This window comes from Mustelus asterias, chromosome 22, assembly GCF_964213995.1.
Source record: "Mustelus asterias chromosome 22, sMusAst1.hap1.1, whole genome shotgun sequence".
In the NCBI taxonomy this organism is placed as follows: domain Eukaryota; kingdom Metazoa; phylum Chordata; class Chondrichthyes; order Carcharhiniformes; family Triakidae; genus Mustelus; species Mustelus asterias.
Window position 1 is genome coordinate 21,184,229 of NC_135822.1, and position 22,881 is coordinate 21,207,109.

Below are 22,881 nucleotides of genomic sequence, written 5' to 3' on the forward strand. Positions count from 1 at the left end.
GCTGGAAGAATCAATGTGAGAAGGTACTCATTGGAGACCCCTGACCCGCAGAGCTTCTGTCACTTTTGATAAGGATAAACATCTTATTGCTACCCATAAACAATGTCACACAGCAGCATCTGTACATGTCACCACATACGAGTTCCAATGCCTCAACTGTTTCTTACTCTGTGCATCCAGACTCTTTGATGAGTCTGCACATCCACTGTCTTCTTTAACCTTTAAGGTTAACCATCATTGTAGAAAACATGGCAGCCAATATATCACAGCAAGCTTCCACAAAAAGCCATACGATAATACCAGAAAATCTGCTTTTGTGATGTTTATTGAGGGATAGATACTGGCTAGGAACCAAGGAATCTTTTACAGCTACCCGAACAAGCAGATGGGGCCTCGGTTTATAACATCTCATACAAAAGACAACATTGCCAACAGCACAGCGCACCCTCAGTATTGCATTGCAGTGCTGGCCGTGATTTTTGTACTTAAGCCCTGGAGTAGGCTTTAAAATCCAGGACTTTGTGACTCAGACACAAGAATGCTATCAACTGAGCAATAGCTAATACTTATTAGTGAGAGTGCATAGGTTGAGCATGATGTTGGGGCCATTACTTCTGTTATGTAGAGTAGCGAGATACTATCATGACTTGCTATGTGTCGCTAGCATTCACTAGTTTTAGCTATGGGTTGCAACATTCTAAATCTGTGTTAGCTGCTCTTGAGTAACCTCCCTGAGATACAGCCATTGCCCCTGCCTCAGTTGCTTTCCTGCTTCTTTTCATCATCCTGGTTGGTTGTTCTTAAATGTTCAGCTCTTTGGGACTTCTTGCTGCACTTGCAATTTGTCGTTGTCTCAGCTGATTGATAGTAAGGGACAGGAATGACATTTTGTACTCTGTGAGCCAGCAAGTGAGTGCACTGAGTTCACAGAATGCTGTTTTGAATAGCTGCAAAGCTAGGCCGGCCTCAGGAATGAATTTCAGCAACACCAGCTGTAACCAAACCTGTCCCCCAACATCATCAGCCTATGCTATATTCGACAGAAATCCTTCTCATGTTTAATAAAAGCTCAAGGGTTTCAAAATGTGAAAACTACTCATCAGCCTGTATCAAAAGAGAAAAAGTTGACATTTTAAAACTAAGGTGTCTATTAAAACCTTAGGCCTACTTCTTTGTCAGTAGTTGACTTACAATCTTGTTCTTTTTCTTCCTTCCTATTTCTCTTTTCAGTTCCTGTATTTCAGCGTTAAACGCTTTGCTGGGTTTACTTAAGTTTAATGTTTGTTCTGAGCAAGCAGTTTATCCTTGAACCTCAGGGGTGACCATTTCCACTGTTCTGTTTCTTGTTGAACGAGATTCTGTCTCCTCCTCTTGCACTTGCTGTAGATTGTTTAAGAGTTTTAGTGAGACTAAATTCCAGAAATGAAGGTGTCTGTCCAATTCTAGCACTTTAAAATCATTAAGAATGAAAAATAGTTCATTGAAACCCAAAACTCACAGCACCTCATAAATGTTGTGAATCAGGTCCTCGCCTTGACAGCAATTCACTGCTCAATTCACTGTCTGGATTTATTGCAGCCATCATTTTAAAGACCCTCATGTTACATTGACAGAGTTTTGTTAAGCAAGGGTATCAACAAGGTACAGATTGTCCATGTTCTAAATGGACGTCAGACACACTCGATGCCTTATTTCTATTCATAAGACAAACATATTTGCAAAGACATGTGCACACACAGGTTTTAAATTTTCCTTAACTAGCCTCTCTCCTCAAAAAATGGAAATTAGAGATTGCCCATGTTTATTACACTTCCTTTCATTGAAGTTTAAAATCCACAAATCAGAGATAACCCAGAAAAAGTCGAGTCCCAGAAATCTTGAGGGGGAGGAAGAGGAGCCGGAGGTAGCAGTACATATTGGTACCACTGATGTGGGAAGGAAGGGGGGAGGTGTCATGAAAAGAGAGTATAGGGAATTAGGGAGACAGCTGAGAAGGAGGAAAGCAAAGGTAGTAATCTCAGGATTGCTGCCTGTGCCACAGGAAGGTGAGGGCAGGAATGGAGTAAGGTGGAGAATGAATGTGTGGCTGAGGGACTAGTGCAGGGATTCAGGTTCCTGGACCATTGGGACCTCTTTAGGGGCAGGTGTGACCTGTACACAAAAAACAGGTGGCACTTGAATCCCAGGGGGACCAATATCCTGGCGGGAAGGTTGGCTAAGGCTACTGGGGAGAGTTTAAACTAGATAGGTTGGGGGGAGGGGATAGAGACGAGGTGACTGGGAGCGAGGAAGTTAGCTCGCAGAGAAGGGTTATAGACAGTGCAAGAGGGAGGATGGACAGGGGATAGAGAAGGAGAGAGCTCAGACCAAAGGATTGAGATGTGTTTACTTTAATGCCAGGAGTATACTGAATAAAGGGGATGAGCTCAGAGCATGGATCGATGCCTGGAAGTGTGATGTGGTGGTCATTACGGAGACTTGGATGTCTCAGGGACAGGACTGGATACTCCAGGTGCCGGGATTCAAATGTTTCAGGAAGGACAGGGAGAGAGGCAAGAGAGGGGGTGGAGTGGCACTGCTGATCAGGGATAGTGTCAGAGCTGTAGAGAAGGTGTATGCTGTGGAGGGATTGTCTACAGAGTCTCTGTGGGTGGAAGTTCGGAGTGGGAAGGGGTCGATCACTTTGCTGGGAGTTTTCTATAGGCCGCCCAATAGTAGCAGGGAGGTGGAGGAGCAGATAAGGAAACAGATCCAGGAGAGTTGCAATAATAGCAGAGTTGTTGTGATGGGAGACTTTAATTTCCCAAACATAGATTGGAATATCCCTCGGGTAAGGGGATTGGATGGGGAGGAGTTCGTTAGGTGTGTTCAGGAGGGTTTCCTGACACAGCATGTGGACAAGCCTACAAGAGGAGAGGCTGTACTTGATCTGATACTGACCAATGAACCTGGACAGCTGTCAGATCTCTCAGTGGGAGAGCATCTTGGGGATAGCGATCATAACTCTATCTCCTTTAGGCTTGCCTTGGAAAAAGAGAGGATGAGGCAAGCTAGGAAAGCGTTTATATGGAGTAAGGGGAAATATGAAGACATAAGGCAGCAAATTAGAGGAGTAAATTGGAAGGAGGTATTCTCGGAGAAATGTACTGAAGAGGGGTGGCAGTTTTTCAAGGAATGTCTGTCTAGAGTTCTACAGGACAACATTCCGAGCGGACAGGGAGGAGTTGGTAGGTTAAAGGAACCGTGGTGCATGAAAGCTGTGCGAGACCTAGTCGAGAAGAAAAGGAAAGCGTGCAAAAGGTTCAGAGAGCTTGGCGAAGATAGGGATCTAGATGAGTATACGGCTTGTAGGAAGGGACTAAAGAAGGAAATTAGGAGAGCCAGAAGGGGTCACGAGAAGGCCTTGGCAGGTAGGATTAAGGAAAACCCTAAGGCGTTCTATAAATATGTGAGGAGTAAAAGGATGAGACGTGAAGGAATAGGGCCTATAAAAGGTGAAGGCGGGAAAATCTGTACGGAACCAGTAGAAATGGCAGAGGTGCTTAATGAGTATTTTGCCTCGATTTTCACAGAGGAGAAGGACCTGGGTGGATGTACTGCGGGCTTGCGGTGGACTGAAAAGATTGAGTATGTGGACTTTAACAAAGAGGTTGTGCTGGAATCTTTGAATGGCATCAAGATAGATATGTTGCTGGGTCCGTATGGGATGTACCCCAAGTTACTGTGGGAAGTGAGGGAAGAGATTGCAGAGCCTCTGGCGATGATCTTTGCGTCGTCGATGGAGACGGGAGAGGTGCCGGAGGATTGAAGGATTGTGGATGTGGTTCCTATTTTCAAGAAGGGGAATAGGGATAGCCCAGGAAATTACCGACCGGTGAGTCTAACCTCAGTGGTTGGTAAGCTGATGGAGAAGGTCCTGAGGGACAAGATTTATGAGCATTTAGAGAGGTTTAGTATGCTCAAGAATACTCAGCATAGCTTTGTCAAAGGCAGATCGTGCCTTACGAGCCTGGTGGAGTTCTTCGAAAATGTGACTAAACACATTGACGAAGGGAAAGTGGTAGATGTGGTTTATATGGATTTCAGCAAGGCGTTCGATAAGGTCCCCCATGCAAGGCTTCTAGAAAAAGTGAGAGGGCATGGGATCCAAGGGGCTGCTGCCCTGTGGATCCAGAACTGGCTTGCCCAAAGGACAGTAAGAAGTCTCACAACACCAGGTTAAAGTCCAACAGGTTTATTTGGTACCAAATAAACCTGTTGGATTTTAACCTGGTGTTGTGAGACTTCTTACTGTGCTTACCCCAGTCCAACGCCAGCATCTCCACATCATGTTGCCCAAAGGAGGCAGAGAGTGGGTATAGATGGGTCTTTTTCTAAATGGAGGTCGGTCACCAGTGGTGTGCCCCAGGGATCTGTTCTGGGACCCTTGCTGTTTGTCATTTTCATAAATGACCTGGATGAGGAAGTGGAGGGATGGGTTGGTAAGTTTGCCGACGACACGAACGTTGGTGGGATTGTGGACAGTCTGGAGGGATGTCAGAAGTTACAGAGGGACATAGATAGGATGCAAGACTGGGCGGAGAAGTGGCAGATGGACTTCAACCCAGATAAATTTTGGCAGGTCAAATGGGATGAAGGAGTACAATATAAAGGGAAAGACTCTTAGTACTGTAGAGGATCAGAAGGACCTTGGGGTCCGGGTCCATAGGACTCTAAAATCGGCCCTGCAGGTGGAGGAGGTGGTTAAGAAGGCGTATGGTGTGCTGGCCTTTATCAATCGAGGGATTGAGTTTAGGAGTCCGGGGATAATGATGCAGCTATATAAGACCCTTGTCAGACCCCACTTGGAGTACTGTGCTCAGTTCTGGTCGCCTCATTACAGGAAGGATGTGGAAATGATTGAAAGGGTGCAGAGGAGATTTACAAGGATGTTGCCTGGATTGAGTGGCGTGCCTTATGAGGATAGGCTGAGGGAGTTCGGTCTTTTCTCCTTGGAGAGACGTAGGATGAGAGGAGACCTAATAGGGGTATATAAGATGTTGAGAGGCATAGATCGGGTGGACTCTCAGAGGCTTTTTCCCAGGGTGGAAATGGCTGCTACGAGAGGACACAGGTTTAAGGTGCTGGAGGGTAGGTACAGGGGAAATGTTAGGGGGAAGTTTTTCACACAGAGGGTGGTGGGCGAGTGGAATCAGCTGCCGTCAGTGGTGGTGGAGGCAAACTCAATAGGGTCTTTTAAGAGACTCCTGGATGAGTACATGGGACTTAATAGGATGGAGGGTTATAGGTAGACCTAAAAGGTAGGGATATGTTCAGCACAACTTGTGGGGCCGAAGGGCCTGTTTTGTGCTGTAGTTTTTCTATGTTTCTATGTAAAAGGGATCCCTTTCCCTTGAGTTAGAAATAAGCTTTAATTGCTCCCCATTCCATTGCATCTTCCTCGAAGCAATAAAATCATTTTGGAGAGACACGAGCAGGGAACTCCAAATCCAAATAAAGCATTGGTTTAAATTTATTCCTGAATTAGCACCCAGACAGATGGCAAGCTGTCAATCTATTTTATATATCCAACTATATTTGTCCACTGTTTTATTATAGCACGCACACAGGCATGTAGCATGAGGGACTGAGTCTCGCAATACCAATATAAGTAGGCAATTATAGAAAACTCATTGCTATGCATGATCAATTATATTGGAAAACAAATCTCAAAAGGCTTCAGAGTTCTGAATAATATATTCATAGTCCATAGTCAGAATTACACACAGGAAATAAATAAAACAAATTCTAAAGTATTCCAAATTACAGAGTTTATAAATTTACAGAAAAATTAAATTAACTTGAAAAACACACACAAACTATATCTAGTTTCAAAGAAACATTGGAGTGAAAATTGATTCTGGGAGATTAGGACCACATAGAAAAATCAATGAGCATGACTGGACAGAAAACACAAACATTTAATTTTAAGATTTTAAAATTGATACCACACATTTCTCCTTTTGATTCTCCCAGTGTCGTGAGCCACTTCATCAGCAGAGCCACAAGGCACTGTTCCCACCTCAGGTCTTTGCCATGCTGCTTGTAGTCTAGGCACTGGCAGATTATGTGTCAGATGTCAGACCCCCCCCTTTTCACGCATATGTAAGGAAATCCTCAGCCATCAAACTGCCCATCGGGGATCAGAAACCTACTGTAAGTGGAACAAGGACATTTTGACACTGGACACACCTGGGACAACTTGATAATTCTTAGATTCAGCCTTTGGTTCACCTCCATAAGCAAAGACAGTCAGAAACCTTGAGCCCATTCTGGCAGAGCTTAATATTCATTCAGCCCCTTTCTGTTTTACAACAGTCAAGCTGTACCAAGCAGTGAAAACCTGAGGGGGTAAAGCAGACACATCAAGTTCATTTGTGCAGCAGTGGCTACAGTGCATATGTGAGCATCAACTTTATATTATGTAAACATAAAACTCAACATCTGAATTGTTCCCAGCTTAAATCACAAGTGAGCCTATTTTTATTACAATACCTTATTTATGGTGTACAATTCAAATGAATAACAGTTTAAAACAAAACATTAACGCTGCATTTGATAATAACGGCATCCCAGGGTATCTTGCTTGAGACTAAAGAACACCATTTACTTCATTGTCATCACAAATGATAGTAAGCGAGGGATTCAGGAGAGGCATTCACTACACCACATCCAGGAACATTAACACAGTCCTCCACCCACACCAGCTGCTCTACCTGATAAGGAGGCACCAAAACAGGGAGATACACTCACTAACCAAAACAATCCTTATTTCAAATTGAAAGAGCAAAAATGTACCACACAGCTGGCAGTTACTCTTAAAAAGGAAAGGAACTCAACAAATAAGAGGTCAAGGCAAAAGTTGCCAGCAGTTAATAGGTGTGAACGAATAGCTCAGAAAGTAAAAACAACATCCAGTGTTACTGAGCCAGAAAAAAAGGCCACAGGTTCCATCCTCAGCCCGTGGTGATTCCATCCAAGACAGCTGTTGGGACTACAATTGGCCTAAGAGAGAAGGGAAATCATTCAGGATTCCTGTGATCCCTGAGTTACGGGGGGTAAATAAGCCAGTGTTCCTACTTCTGATGACTGTCCCATGATCGTTAGGTTAGAGACTGAGGAAATCAGCTAAGGTTTCTTCTCGTGATCACTGTCCAATGACCCCCAGGAGAAAAACGGAGGTGTGTGAGTGGCAAATGCCCCGTCAGCCCTCAATGTCTGGCTAAAAAATAGAGAATGGTCACTGGATGAATAACTGGAGTAATTTAACAGCAAAAATCAGCAACACCTGGAAAGCAGCAATTGATTTTATAGTTTTTAACTTTGGTACCCACATCCGACATCAAGATCCTGTCGTCCTGAGCAGCAAACGCCCGCGACACCTGCCTCTGTATGAAGTGTCTCCGCCACATTTGCCACACCTTCGCCTCCAGTCTCTGCTGGCACTGTGAGTGGGAGAGAAGCCAATGTTAGTGTGAGTACCAAACAGATGGGACCAGCAGGGCCCAACCATTCACCTATAAAAGTTTCCAGAGCACAAGCAGATTAAAGAAGCATCAGTATCCTCTTTACCAGGGGGCACATATCGTGTTTGTTTGTCAACAGCTGGACAGAGCTCATGATCTTAGTCCTACCCACAAAGCTAATTGATAGTTCAACAAACTAACATCTGAGGTACAAAGCAGATCTGAAAGCTGGTTCTACTTTGAGGTTATTCTGCAATGAGGCTGCCTCTCCTCCTGAAGATCTTCCTTACATCAGTACATGTCAATATCAATGTATTTATGCAGCTCTGTGACTTATTAACAAGCTATGAGCAAGGAGTTTGGGGGAAAGATCTGTGTCCAATACGCCACTGACCATAGCAACTAATCAGAGGCAAACAGATACCGCACACTTCTCATCCCCAGACACAGAGAGGGAGAAGGAAGATAAATGATCCCAGGCCACCCTCAGGCCTCCTAGTGACAGAGGTATGCTTCCATTATCACCTGTAATTGCCCCTCTGAGCCACACACCAGCCAGACATCAACCTATATCACTATTCCTCGGGTTGAAATCCTGGAACTCCCCCTCTATCAACACTGTGGATTTGCCGACATAAAAGACTGCAGCAGCACCAAAAGACAGCTCACCACCACCTTCTCAATGCCACATAAAGATGGCAATACATGTTGACCCGACCAGTCACATTTACATCCCAAGAACAGATAAAAAGAAATGTGCTGAGTTCAGGGCAGCCCTTGTGATGTGGAATAGAAGAGACAATTAGTGATCAAGGAAATTCTGATAAAGGATCCCCTTCAGCAAAGTTAACACTTAAAACTCCAAAATACTTTCAGATTTTATTATTCTTATTTGTTCAGATTCTGGATTACACTCAAGACTGTGAAACCTGTTTAAGGACTGACACCAAGCAAAAAACAATCTTTATTAGTAGTCCTGCAAAATGAATCAGGACAGCTGGATAACAAATAATCCCATGTCTATTTATATTCATCCACCTTGAATATTGACACCAAATTATTTAAGTGTAAATTTATAAAAATTAAACATTCAAACCAGTTAAATAAAGTGATTTGTTTGAGCTGTGATTGACTCACCAGTCCCCTGGTCACTAGCATGCTTACAGTGAAGCCCTTCCACTGTTCCCAGATCGCTTGCATTTCCTCAACTCTTTTCTTTTCCAGGAGTTGTTGTAGGAGTGTTTTGTGCCACCAGATTTTCAGAAATCGTTTGCTGCGGATAAGTGAGACCTGTTTGCGATTGCATCCTTGACTTATCAACCCCATGCAGTTCCCCCCTATTATGCGTGAAATCACCTCTGTACATTATAAATTAAGACAACCAATGACATGAGTATTTCTGAAACAGCACAAGACTAATCACCATAGTTGATTCCTGTAGTGCTCCTCTGCCTGATATTCCACACCATTCCGCAGATTTGCCTGCTTCTGTGCCAACATGTTAAGGACCCATCGTGACACAAATTTCTGGGACACATATCTGGAGTGATGTCTGACTGCTTGCATCTGTGAAAAGATGCAAGATATTTTATCATATTGAGGTGTTCCTGGGCTGCAGGCAGTGGCTCAGGTAAAGATTACTGGGTAACATTCGTTAGCCTTCCAAGCGCTAACAACAGCCAGCAAACCAAGTAAAAAGGAACATTTCATTTTCCCCCGTTTTAAGTTACCTGAAATTCTGGTGCACATCTTTGCTAACACCAATTACACTTCAAGGCTCCCTCAGTCATCTTATTTGTGCTCCCTGAAGAAGCTAACATGTTGCACTCGGGTTCCACCGATACTAGTTGCCCTCCAGTGGCTGGGAGCATCACATAGCTCGGGGCCCATCCCATGGTCTGTTGGCTCCAATGACTCAGCGTCCACCCTAGGAGCTTCTTTGTCCCACCAGGCCACGGAAGAAACAACCAAGCAAACATTCTCATCTTTAATTTCAACAAATCATGAATGAAATCTCAGAAAAACAACATCGAAGTAATGAAACTCTGGGGGTCAGATGCCTCTTCAAGCCTACCTCTCTGTACCAGGATCTGAGTGCTTTCTGTAGGATTCGTTCATTTCTTCTCTGTATCAGTAAAATCAGCTTACGATGCAAGGTCAATTGGTTTATCCACAATCCAAATACTGAACTTAGTCGCATCACTGAAACTTGAGTATAAATAGTCAATGCCCATTGCTTCTGCTGATGTACAAATCCAACCCAAGAGAGAAGGGACCTAGGAATGGGCAAAAAAAAGGGAAACTAATCCAAACTTGGCAGTTTATCTAAGAAATAGCTTAATCCTGATTTATGCCGTTTTAGTTACATTCAAACAAACAATAATGTTCACTGTAACAGATTATATGCAGCAATATTGTATTTCTGTAATGCTGAGTTATGTCTCAGTAAAGCCCATTCACTTGATACTGTAGTGAAATGCTCTAGCTTGCTGTTTTATGTTACACACTGTCCATGATAGGACTGTAGTGAAAGGTTATGCTGATAACTGAAGTTATATTGTAAAATTTAAACATAGTCGCTGCAAAAAAGGTAAAAAAGAATCAAACAGATTCATGCCAGGACTTTCCAGACCCGCTGCTGTGGATTTTCCCATGGCGGATGCAGCGATCCATTCAAATCCCTGTTGAATTTGGTGGGACTGAATGATCCTGCTAGCGGGAAGACTTTGGAAATCTCACCACCAGTTTCTATGGAATGTATAAGTTTAGAAACATATTCAAGATCATTATGCACACAATTTCCATCCTAATGATTTGTGATGTCCTGTGTGTTGTGAACTACAGCTGGGGATGTTTAAATTTCTGTTCTATACTTGGCAGTGATGAGGTGAGAGGTCAGGGAAATAGGGAACCAAACAGCAACAGGATTTGCTTTTAACAGCTACAAATTGTGTGGGAACACAGGGATTATTGTGGTCTAGTCATTACCTGCGAAGTAAAGTTAAATGGTAGAATCTCACGGCCTCTTTCTGTTTCCGATATAATGTCACCATCTGATGAAATGCAGCCTGCATCACCCTCTGCTGTGCTGCAGATATCATCATCCTCAACCGCACACCAACAATTTTTCGCTCTGAAAAGGTAATAAATTTGAATCTAGTCCATTTGTCCAAACTGTTAAAGATGATGTTACAATAAGTGTGCAGTCCTATTCCACAATCCCAGACACCTTTCTTATATGCTGTGCTTAGATAATATTCAATTTTTAATATTCGTTCATGGAACATGGGTGTCACCAGCTAGACCAGCATTTATTGCGCATCCCTAATTGCGCTGGAGAAGGTGATAGTGTGCTGCCATCTTGAACCACACCTGTCCATGTGTTGTTGGAACACCCACAGTGCTGTTAGGAAGGGAGCTCCAGGATTTTGATCCAGTGACAGTGCAGGAATGACAATACAGTTCCAAGTCAGGATGGTGTGTGACTTGGAAGGGAACTTGCTGGTGGAGGTGTGAAAGTATGGAAACCATAGTAATACACGTGGATGATATTTAGTAGAATTGCAGCACTGCAAAATCTGGATAGGTAGAGAATTGAAGGCCACTGAATTTTGAAAATAAAATTATTGCCACCGTTAAAAAATACTTTTCAAAAACACTTCAATCAGTCATCAAGGTTGACACACACTGCACATCCAGACAGTACAAGACCCAATAGGCTCTCAATTTAATCTTGCTCATCAAAATTTAGAGGAAATACTCCAGGGACAGAACAAGTTAACAATGGAGAGTGGGCAACACCTGAAATTTCATTAAAACTTTATCTACCTTACCATTTTAAGATCTATGATTCATAGATACACACAGATAGTGCTGGTAATTGAAACAATATGTATAATATATATGGTTCACAGGGACAGGGTGAAGAAAAAGAAGGCAACGTATATAGACAGTGGGCGGAATTTTACGAGATTGTTTTAAGTGTCCAGCTATCGTGAAAATCTGCTTTTTGGGCAAGTTTTCACACCCAATCTCATGCACTTAGTCACTGAAAAAATGGTCTAGACTGTTTCTAGCTGCTGCAGGTAATGGGCTGGGTTTAATTCACCCACGTGTATTACTATGGTTTCCATACTTTCACACCTCCACCAGCAAGTTCCCTTCCAAGTCACACACCATCCTGACTTGGAACTGTATTGTCATTCGTGCACTGTCACTGGATCAAATTCCTGGAGCTCCCTTCCTAACAGCACTGTGGGTGTTCCAACAACACATGGACAGGTGTAGTTCACCAGCCAGCCTATAGAGGGAGCTACTGCACATGTGCAGATCTCTGATTCTGTACATGCTCAATAGCAACTGCAGGGGGCCTGTCTCTGTCAGGCCCCTACTACTGCAGGCAGCCTTGACCAGCCCCAATCCACCCCAACACCCCCCCCCCCCCCCCGTCCCCCCACCACAATCGAGGGGGCCCATGGCTGATTGTGAGCCCCACAATACATGGGTATCCAGCCCCTTCTGCCCCACTCGCTGCCCAGACCGACTGGGTCCCGCTCCCTGATCGCAACTGCGGAGAGGCAGCGGGCCCCCCTCTCTTCCAATGCAATCCCGTTGCACACACGCAGTGCGTGTAGGCACCTCTCCCCCTTCTCCCGATCAGGCCGCCCCTTCATACCCTGCCCCCCGTAGGCCCTGTCCCTGGCACTGCCCAAGGGGCACACCCCCTTGCTCTTGACTTCCCTTGGGGGCATCAATGGTCTCCAGTTCCACCGGCAAGGCCAGCAGGACTGTTCCCGATTTGTGGGGAGCAGGTGTTTTCCTCACCGGAGAGAACCTCTCCCAACGAGGCCATAAAGTCAAGTGAGTCCGGATGATTGAGCAGGCTCATTAAACATGTGTAAATTAATGCTTACATATATTTAAATAAATTATTCAGCTTCTCGCCCGTTTCCGGCAAGAGGTTGACCTCACTGGAAATCCGGCTCTCATAAAATCGCGAGATTCAAGAAATCAGGCCTGATCCTGATTTCTCGGCTCTTGTGTGATTTTACCAGCGCATTGATGGGCGGAGCAAGCCAGTAAAATTCCACCCAATGCCTATACATCAGAAAGATAATGGTGTGTACTGAAACAGTAGTGCACACTCAATGAATGGTGAATGAAACTGAATGTTGGCAATGCTATTGGCAGGAAATATTTTCAAGCCTGGATTTCACATATCACTTTGACACAACCTCACTGTGTTGCTTTGTAGTTTCCTCCCCTGGGTGTGGGAACAGAGCCACCATCGTAATTTCTTGAATAATTTACTACATTTCTGACCAGCTTTCCATTATAGCCCTAAACTGACAACCTCAAAAGCAGCTTGTAATTTTACAAAGGATTTCCAGCATTCTCACCTTTCACCAAGTTGGCCCAAGTGTTAAGCAGCAGCCTCAGTCTCCTCCCTTTGATGTTACCAGCAAACTGAGAGGATAGCTGGGATAATCTGACCGCTTCCTTCCAACTTCTGAAGAACTATTAACAAATCCACATCCAAACAGTAATAAGGTGTACAGTAAATCGTAAAATGTGATGCAAAATAATAGCAGTAGCACCAATGAAAGCAAAGATGCAAAATTTTAAAAAGCATAAGGGGATATGGGGAACAGGTGAAGAGGTGGATTTGAGACCAGCGAGAGATCAGCCATGATCTGATTGAATGGCAGAGCAGGCTCGAAGGGCTGAATTTGCCTACTTCTGCTCCTAGTTCCCACGTTCCTATGTCCCTAAACCTCAATGTTTGCAACAAGCCCACAACTCAGCTGCTGACCCAGTCTCCTCCTCTTCTGAAACTCTGCTACTTGTGTGATCGGCTCTACATGCCCTGAAGCTAAGCCAAGAGTTCAAAGAATCAAAGAAACCCTACAGTACAGAAAGAGGCCATTCGGCCCGTCGAGTCTGCACCAACCACAATCCCACCCAGACCCTACTCCCATATCCCTATATATTTTACCCACTAATCCCTATAACCTATGCATCTCAGGACACTAGGGGCAATTTTAGCATGGCCAATCAACCTAACCCGCACATCTTTGGACTGTGGGAGGAAACCGGAGCACCCGGAGGAAACCCACGCAGACACGAGGAGAATGTGCAAACTCCACACAGACAGTGACCCGAGCCGGGAATCGAACCCAGGTCCCTGGAGCTGTGAAGCAGCAGTGCTAACCACTGTGCTACCGTGCAGTTACAAGAGACTGTGCAGCACATCACAGCAGAGCCTGATCTTGTCTTTATCAGATACCACCCTAGGTTGACAGAGGGAAATCAGCCACTGCTGGTTGCTGAATACTGCTAGAAAATACATGTGTATATAAAGTGAGATTGATCGGATCATCTCAGTGGGTAAGCAGCCTTCTAGTTTTCACTCCCGAGACTGACCCATGGAGAATGATCACTTGATGTGATAGCAGAGACACTGTTTCTCATGGAACCACACCCAGCATGAGTATGCACCGTCAGAACAGAAGGAAAAACTACTGAGATTACAAAATGGAAATTAGTCATGGCATGACAAGTCTCTTTTTTTCCTTTTCTTCCAACTTAAAGAATTTGGTGATGGTTTAAAATGAGTCATGCTCCTCGGCTCCTTTCAGTATGATGTGCTGCCCTTGTGTGACCTGTTGCCAGTGCTTGGCTTGTCCCCAATGCTGTCCTTGTGTGGCCTGTAAATAATACCATCACACAACAGCCTGGCCAACAGCTCAGTCATGAATCACCAGCAAACAGCAGCTGTTCACTGACTTCGGTACTCACTCAACACCAATACTGACCATTTAAATGGTGAAACCTATGTAAATACTGACTTTAACTTACTTCAAACAGCAAAATTAAAAAGAATTCTGTGTGAAGGGGGGAAGGAAAGCAATGTAAAGGGAGTGTGGAAGGCATACAACATCTTTTATCAGCTGGAACCTTTGATCTTGGCAGTGGAGTCATACACGTGGCACCTGATGGACATGGAGCCAACATTGATGCTAGAATGTACATGTCACTTCACCAAATAGCACTTCTGACAGAACCCATAACTGGTGTGGGGCTGGGGACATTTCCCTGACCCACAGGGAGGGAAGAGGAGGGTAGAAGGCAGGGGAGAGGGGTTAAAGATTTGAATGAAGAGGAGGGAAGGGTGCTCTGCTGCAACATTATGCACCACAACGGGGAAGAAAGAAAGCAGTTTCTGTTCAATTTTGGGTGCTCCAACCTGTGCAGGATGTCATGGCTTTGGAGGGTGTCCAGTTATGATTCATCAGGACAATCTTTGGGCAGGCAGACTGAAATCAGATTGAGGTCTTTAAAATAATGTGAACTGACAGGGAAGATGCAGAAGGAATTTTTCTCTCCAGTTTAATTGGACACAGGAGTAGAATCTTACAAATCAGCATAAATTGATTAAAAGTGGAGCAGAAAAATGTCTTCTTACAAAGGGCTAGGAGGATGTCAAATGTCATAGGAGGCTACGAATTGCAAATTCAATTGAGATATTTAAATTGGAGATCATTATTTGAGCAGCAATTGTGTTAAAGGATAACAGAAAGAGTTAGGAATGGGATCAGAGATGGAGCTGGTTTGGCTCTCAAACAGATGGAGCAGGCACAATGAATAAATGTCCAAATCCTGTTCCTATGACAGTCCAAATTGTGCCTTTAATAATGGGACTACAGAACTAGAGGAGCAGGTTTACCCCATGAAGCCAATTTGTTGTAACCCTACGCCATCCTGGATTACCTCTTCTGTAAATAAGAAATGGAACAGTAGATCATATGGCCCTTGAGCCTGCTCCACCATTCAGTATCATGGCTCATCTTCTACTTCAACTCCATCTTCCTGCACTATCCTCATAGCAGGAGCTAGGTACTCTTTGGAAAGCACCCATTCCCATCTTCAGTTGTAATTAATTCATATAAAAAAATGAGAATTCACCTACTATTTGAGTAAGGACTGTGTGTCTATGTCTGATAGCTCGGCTTAGTAACATTCTCTGTCTCCAACAACGGGCAGCTCTCTGTGCTGTTTCAAGCTGTCTGTGATACTCTGAATAACGTCTGAGTTCACAGCGATACTTCCACCAGCTAAAAATTCTCCACAGTACTCGTTGGATCTGTCCAGTTTGAAATGCCCACAGGTTCTGCCTCCTCTCCTCTGTCTGAAGGGTGGCTAAGTACCAAACCCGCAGATACCTGCACCAAGGAATATCAAATCAATCGGTGACATTTCACAGCTGTCTTAGGAACTCAAGATTTACAGTTACCAAAACACTTTGCCTTCCCAAGAAAAATTAAACTATGGAACAACAAACACTTGGAAGCCGAGAACTTCCTGCATAGCTCTCGGTCCACAGGAGTCATTCACTGAACTGGGCCTGAGTGCACAACTTTAATCTGAAGTGATTGAGCTGTTTCCCAGCTCAAGCCTCATTGCTGCTACAACCACATCAATGTGAGGCATCACTTTACAGTTCAGGCCCCTGCCCTTTGAGCCTTCATCCATTAACAGGACAGGTCTGTGCACCCAAAAGCCTCCCCCACCTCCAGTGATCTACTGTCAACTCCTTGATGATCTACTGGCATCTCCTCAATCACCTACTGCCATTTCTGGTGTAGAAAATAATTCACCCAAAATGCAGCTGTCCAACAATAGATGTGATGTGGAAGCAAGATGCAGCATCAAAGTAATGCAGCATCAGAATGGAGCCTGGCCAGCAGGCCCCAGCTCTACAAGTACCGAGAGTACTAATAGGCAATGGGCTGGTAACCAGTTCCCAATCAGTAGAAATACAGAGTAACTGGACTTAAGCTCAGCGAATCACTAATTTTATCCAAACAGCACTAACTCGCAATAATAATTGTCAAACCTGCGTTGCACCATCCCATCTGCCATGATCTTCATATTTCTCTGTCTCTCTGCTTTCTGTTGCCAGATGCTAAGAATCAACAGCTTCATTCTCTGTGCCTTAACAGACTGAAAATGAGCCTGGAGCTCATAGAGTTGCTGTTTCTCTGGAGGAGGCAACACAATATACAGAAGAATGAATGAATTATAAAGAGAATGGGAAGTTATTCTTAATAAAGCTTAAAACCATCACTTAATCTGCCACTGATAACGCAAGGAACACTAATAACTTAAGGCTATTCGTTAATTCTCTTCTCTGATGCTTAGCCAGTCAGATCCTTTTCAGAGACCAAAGCCTCAGCCAAAGCAGAATGGGATGGGGGATTTGGGGGGGGGCGGTCTGTGCAGTTAGAATTTTTGTGGGGGACAGGGTGAGTGGAGACTGAGGGTCTGGAGAAGGGCCAGAGTGAAGGGGATGAGCAGAGATTCTGTGCAGCGAGGGCGAGTGGAGATGCTCAGTGGAGGGATTGAATACAAGAAATAAGGACAGGAGTAGACCATATGGCCTAGCGAGCCTGCTCTGCCATTCAGTGTAATTGTGGCTGATCTTGGGCTTTAACTCCAGTCCCATATTCATTCATTCACTGAAAGACCAAAAGTCTGTCTCTCTCAGCCTTAAATATATTAAATGGAGCAACCACAACTCTCTGGGATAGAGAGTACCAGAGATTCACAATCCTTTTGAGCGAAATAATTTCTCCTTATTTCAGTTCTAAATGATGTGCTCCTGATCCTGAGACTATGCTCCTGTGTTTTGGCTCCCTAAGTGGTGTAAACGATCTCTTTGCATCCACCCTATCTAGCACCTTCAGAATTCTGTAAGCTTCAATGAGATCGCCTCTCATTCTTCTAAAATCCAGAGAATATAAACCCAATTTACTTACCTTTCATCACAGGACAACCCCCTTATCCCAGGAACCAATACCTTCACTGTACCACCTCCGACGCAAGTATATCCATTCCTAAATATGCAGATCATAACTGCAAGCAATATTCCAGGTTTGTTCTCACCAAAACCCCATATAACTGGAGCAAGACTTTATTTTTGTATTCCAATCCTTTGCAATAAAGACCAGCATGTAATTTGCCTTCCTAATTACTTGTTGCACCTATATGCTAGCTTTCTGCCATCTTGTTGCCCACTCACTTAACCTATCTGTAGCTTCTCTGTGTCCACAGATTATCTTCCAACCTAGCTTGGTATCACAGCAAACTTTAATATATTACTCTCTTATCTCTTCATCTAAGTCATTAACACAGATTGTAAATAGCTGAGGTTCAGCACCGATCCTTGCGGCACTCCACTATTTACTGCCTGCTAACTTGAAAAAACTCAGTTTATATCCACTCTCTGTTTCCTATCCATTAACCAATTCTCCATCCATGTTAAAATATTACCATCAACTCCATGAGACCTTATCTTGCCTATTAACCTTTTCAGCGGCACCTTATTAAATGTCTTTTGGAAAACCAGGTATAATACATCTATTAGTTCCCCTTTATCTACCCTACTAGTTACATCCTCAAAAACATAATAAATTTATCAAACAGGACTGGCCTATGCATAGAGAAGAGGGTTACAGATAAGACTCACTGTTTCCCATTCTCAGGGGAAAAATTGGAGAGAAGAAAATATTTAGACATCAGTCACTGGAATTTCAAATCACTTGGATACTCTCTAGAAGATCAGTCAGTAATGTCCAGGTAATAAGCAGTCTGCAGAGATAATGCTGCAGATAATAACTGTTCTACCTATGTAACACTGCAGGAAATAACTGGTTTACCCAGATAACAGATAATTGACATAAGCTCTGCCAAGTTAACACCGCAGATGCTAACCATCTGTTCACAAACTTTAATATATTACTGCAGGTGATTGAAGATCTATTTGGCTCCCTTGAAATTTTGATACATCGTTTGTTCAAGTCTAAACACTAGTCCTGCCCTGGCACCTCCTACATTGACACTCACTCTTTGTATATATGCTCCACTGGGCTATGGCCTTTTGAATTTGCTGGTGCAATGTCCCTCTGTATCTCCTGTCAGCTTCCATCTTTTGTAGTAAACGCATCTTCCAAAGGGTTAGTGCAACTCTGCACTGCCGGACAAATGAAAACCTTTCAACCAACTCTCGGGATCTCCGACAGCCCTGCCTCCACTGGCTCCAACTCAGAAACGCTCTGTAGAAACAAAAATTACACATGAATTCTTATTTACGGCAACCCTCTACATAGAACCTAAAACTGTTCAACAAGTTATTAAAATCAAAAAATTTCATGTTATATTCCTGATGTTGAAATCATCATCATCAACAACAGCTGTATTTCCATAGCACTCCCACGTATAGGAAAATGTCCCAAAGAGCATCATATTAAAGGCAAAATTATAACACAGGAAAAACATGGCTGGAATAGATGCTGCAGTCGACCTACTGACCTCAAACACTAATACACCATTTCTCAATCACTCCTCTTGCAAATAGCTCTCTAATTCTTTCTGTATCACACATTCACCATCCTCCACAGACATACATTGAACCATTCAGCCCAAATGGTCCATGTCGGTGTTTATCCTCCACTTCACACTCCGATTCCCTCTTCCCATCCTGTTCTTGTATCCATAATAATCACTTTGAAAGCAAGGAAAGAAGCAAGACAGAAAAGAAAAACAAACATGCACTTATATTGCACCTTTCATGTCCTCAGGATGTCCCAAGTAGTTAACAGGCAGTAAAATACTTTTGAAGTGTAGTAACCGTTGTAATGTAAGAAACGCAGCAGCCAATGTGCCCACATTAAATTCCTACAAACAGCTATGTGATAATGACTTGCTAGTCTGTTTTTGTGTCACTGATTGAGGGATAAATATTGGTTATGGTTCTAGGAAGACCTTGCCTCAATTATCATTAGATCTTTCACATCCACCTGAGAGAGCAGACAGGGCCTCAGTTTAATGTCACTTCAAAAAAAAACAGCACCTGTGACTATACAGTGCTCCCTCAGTACTACACTGGAGTGTCAGCCTACATTATTGAACTCAGGTCTCTGGAGTGAAACTTGAACCCACAAACTTCTAACTCAGAGGCAAGACAGCTATCTATTGAGTCATGACACAGAGGAACTTATCAAGGGTTCTAAAGAATGGTATTTTTTTCAGTAAATCAACAGCCTTCCATAATGGAGTGAAGGAAATATGCACTGTGAAGGGTGTGTACTGGAGTGTAAGGGGGGAAGATTCATAAGGAAATGCAGAGAGAGGCAATAGGGGAAGTTAACAGCAATATAAGAACTTTTTTATAAATTTTAACTTTTATACATTATTTTTTATTCGTTCATAAGATGTGGGTGTCGCTGGCTAGGCCAGCATTTATTGCACATCCTTAATTGCCCTTGAGAAGGTGGCGATAAGCTGCCTTCTTGAACCACTGCAGTCCATGTGGTGTAGATACAGCCACAGGACTGTTAGGGAGGGAGTTCCAGGTTTTTTGACCCAGCAACAGTGAAGGAATGGCAATATATTTCCAATAGTAAGAAGTCTAACAACACCAGGTTAAAGTCCAACAGGTTTATTTGGTAGCAAACGCCACTAGCTTTCGGAGCGTGCCGCTCCTTCGTCATGCGGAGTGGCAGATCTCCCACTCCACCTGACGAAGGAGCAGCACGCTACGAAAGCTAGTGGCGTTTGCTACCAAGTAAACCTGTTGGACTTTAACCTGGTGTTGTTAGACTTCTTACTGTGTTCACCCCAGTCCAACACTGGCATCCCCACATCGTGACAATATATTTCCAAGCCAGGATGTGTGTGACTTGGTGGGGAACTTGCAGATGGTGGTGTTCCCTTGAATTTCTCTGTCTTTGTCCTTCTAGGTAGTAGAGGTCATGGGTTCAGAGAGTTGAAACAGGAAGGCTGGTTTGGAGAAAAGTTACAATCATTCATTTTTATCAATTTTTGTATTGTTTCTCTATTTCCAAGCTTCACAGTTTCAATGTTACATTCAACTTATTGTTTCAATTTACATGACTATTGACGCTAAGCAAGGGGTAAAATCAGTTGGAACCAATCCAGGTTGATCCCTGCGTGGAACATGGATGAACAGGAAGCTGAAGGCTGTGGCTCCACCAACCCTGGTGAACAGGAATTGGCTGCAATCCTTGGCTAGGCACTCCCACAAGACCTGATAGCACCAAACACTGAGGGGAGATGTGATACAACAAATAGCATCCCTACACCTACACGGGTACAGACAATGCTCGTGTGGACCCAAGCTAGCTCCCAGAGTCTATACACAGTCTGTGTCATGGGCTGCTTTCAGATGTAGTAGCTGTGGGACACTAAAATTAGCCTCACTCTCCCTGGGTTGGCAATAGGAATGGAAGAAAAATAGAACGACAGGCCAGGTTCTCCCTTCTGATCATTGTCTAGCAGCTGTCACCTGTGGATGGGAATGATTAGACTCAATTGTGATACTTATCATGGTTGAATTGTTCCCCAAAATTCATGATCCAAGCCCACACAAAGAGTGGATTTTCAAATGTTGGAAAGCAGCTGGTGTTTGTGGAACTCATACTCTAGCGAGAGTCTCTTCAGGAGAGATGATGAGGACAAGAGGAAACAAAATATATACCAACAAGGAAGAAGTGGGCAGCCAAAGGTAGCAGAACATCAGAACGAACACTTGTGTACCGTGCAAGCAGGGACCGTTGGTGAAACCCCTCCACTCGGCGCATCTGTCGTAATCGGGCAACCCAGCATAGCAGGTGCTGTTCAAGTAGGTGCTTCTCCACTTTGCGCTGAAGCCACTTTCCTGCTCTCTCTAGGTCAGCTCTGTTCACTGGGATGGTTTCATGTAACCTGTGTTGTTGCAGCTCAGTTCCCTACAAAACATCACAAATAATCAGTTACACCCTGTGTGTTTGGATTTCCATTTTATTTCACAAGTCTGAACTGAACATCAATGAGAGGCTTGGAAATATATTGCCGTTCCTTCACTGTTGCTGGGTCAAATAACCTGGAACTCCCTCCCTAACAGTCCTGTGGCTGTATCTACACCACATGGACTGCAGTGGTTCAAGAAGGCAGCTCACCATCGCCTTCTCAAGAGCAATTAAGGATGTACAATAAATGCTGGCCTAGCCAGTGACACATACATCTCATGAACAAATTTAAAAAAATATATAAAAGTTAAAACTTATTAAAAAGTTCTTATATTCCAATGAAAGACCTCGAATCAGGTAAGAAAACTAGCCTACCTTCAATGCATAGAGCAGTATATCAGTTACAGCAGGATTTAGATTGTGCTACAGTGTAATTAGAGAGTCACTTTCAGAAAAGTAAAACATTTAAAAGCAATTGCAAAAGGGTCAGGAATGGGGTCAATAGGGGAGCTCTTTCGCAGAGAGGGCACAGTGGCAATGGGCCAAATGGGGTGAGGGAATTTGAAGAGCCATTTCAATAGCACTGCTGAAAGGTCCACCCTGTCAGCATGATGAGTTCCTGGGCAACATTATCCAACAGAGTCAGGTGCTGGACAGCTCAGTATCACAAAAGGCTACTCTAACCAGTGCAGGGTCTGTATTTAAATATCCATTTTGACATTTGCAGCAAAAGCCCTGGATGCCTATGGAGGAGCCCGATCCAATATGGCAAGCAATACATGTTGAGTGTGAGGATTGATATGTCTGCCATATTGAACATTTAGATGGTTGTTTTATTTCTGAATACTCTGGTGCATCAGGATAACTTATATTTCAACCGTTCACAAAAACGCCAACAGTTTCAGAATGTGTAAGAAATGATAGGTTTCCTAGCCTCAAACTTTATTGCCTGGATGTTACTCGCTTAATCTATTAAGAAAACATCACAACTGAGAGTCTCAGGCACATTTATTCTATCTACCTGTTTAGGGGAGTTGCAGTTATTGTCAGACAATTCTTCTGTATCCAATAATGTGACTGCGCTGTCCTGCTGAGCCAGATGTTTGCTGAATCCCCGCAGATGGGGTTGGGAGGATTCCTCAGGCCAGAGTTGTGGAGTATCCTGTAATTGGCTCCATGTCGGTATCCTGCAAAACTCGTGGAATACAAGGTAATCAATTCAGTGTCATAAATGCACGGAAATGCGTGGAAACCAATTCATTCTATGCATTCCCAAACTTAGCCTCTACAGCATTCTTAAACTCATCTGCTCTCTCTCCATGTTCAAGCTGAAGTCCCCCCACAAGCAAACACATCCTCAGTCACTACCATCACCCAATCTCCATCCCATCACCCCAGATCATACCTAGTCAGCTGCAGTTTGCAAGTCTCCTTTCTCCAATCCTGGAGTGTCTTGTCAGGGCAGATACCGTCCAGTGGTCGGGGCTCTCGCCATGATATCTGGACATTCTTCACTTCGACACAAGTCTTACTTACTCCATCCTGGATAAACACATCATCCTCCCCAG